Source organism: Octopus bimaculoides, chromosome 30, assembly GCF_001194135.2.
Source record: "Octopus bimaculoides isolate UCB-OBI-ISO-001 chromosome 30, ASM119413v2, whole genome shotgun sequence".
NCBI lineage: Eukaryota > Metazoa > Mollusca > Cephalopoda > Octopoda > Octopodidae > Octopus > Octopus bimaculoides.
In genome coordinates this window covers 1,215,880-1,217,434 of record NC_069010.1, presented here as the reverse complement: position 1 = coordinate 1,217,434, position 1,555 = coordinate 1,215,880, and positions in this window count along the sequence as shown.

Here is a 1,555-nt window from a genome sequence, read left to right as displayed (position 1 = left end):
AGGACTGTTTTGTGTCGTCATATTGTCTCAAAGTCTTTCCACTATCCTCCTAGATATCTCCCCTATGTATTCCATGTTCATATCTTTACAAGCACCTTCTATGCATCTTATGCTGTAGACTACATCTCTAGTTCTACAGTTAATGCCAGGGCTAATCCTACATACCATGTAGTTATTATTGTCCTACATAGTTGTGATCTAATGGAGTTCCCTGGCTTTTCAACAATCTTACTGTTGAGTTCAGTCTCTTTCAGAGCTTTCCTAAATCTATGGACTAGTTCTCCATGGGCTGTGGCCTCTACAAACATCACTCCTTGATATTTGTCAGTGTTATACCATGTGTTCACCCTGTTTGCTTTGTCACAAGCTCTTTGTATTCTATTCCAGTCTTTGCTTCTATATCTGGGGTTTCATTACATATAATGTTATCCAACTTCTTTCTAGCACCCCTGTATACTCGAACCCTATCTTTCTGATCATATCCAGAGAACTGCATGCCGTGCATGAAGTTCTGTACATGTTTCTTCGTTACGTAGGGTTTGCATAGTGAAGACATGTTCTTCATTATCCTAACTAAGTCTTGTATCAGTATGTTAATTTTCATGTTGTGTGACAAAGCCGAGTTCTTGTAAACAACATATCTCGAGGTTATGGGTTTCATGTTAGAGGAGTTGAGGAGCTGCACTTATCCACAACATAAACATATTACCATCTACCCACTCAGACCATAACATGATAGAACTGTAAATATAAGGTCCAAAGCTAAGTAAAGAATCATACAACACTACTGGATCCCAAACGCTAGCGAACTTGAACTTCTACAAGTCTGACTGGAAGTCCATCAAAAAAGAGATACTCCAGCAAAACTGGCTTTAAAGTCTGTCCATGCAAAGCAGTGACATGAAATTCAATGAATTCATGTCTATAATGCAAACCATATGCATTAAGTTTGTCCCAGAGAAGAAAGCCACCGCACACAAGAACATTATTCCTCGAGATAGACGAATCCTAATGACACGGAGGATAAAGTTCTCGAATTGCTTAAATAAGGAACCTAATGACAGCAAAACGCCCTTCCTCAAAATGGCATTCTCAGAGAATGAAATCAGACTCTCCCATGAAAAAGAAAGGGTAAACAGAGAAGCCAGAGCGGGGGAAAATATAAAAAGCAACCCTAATGCCTTCTACAAGTTTGCAAAGGAGTCTGCCTCTGTGCGATACAGGATAGGGCCACTGTTTGATGAAAAGGGCTCACTAACTGCAGACCCCAAGAAGATAGGTGAAGCACTCAATAAACAATACTAAAGTGCCCCCCCCACACACACACAAACACACTAGAAGACGTGGAAACACGTAGACCTGATGAGTTCCTCAGCACCTCTGACCTACAAGAGAAAAAGGAGACCATCAATTAGATTGACATTACAAGTATGCAGAATAATAACATTATTTTGTACTATCCCCAAGGCTGAATCATATGTGCATATATATCTGTATCTCTATCTATGTGTGTGTGTACTTATGTATGTGTGTATGCATACGTATATTTGTATAT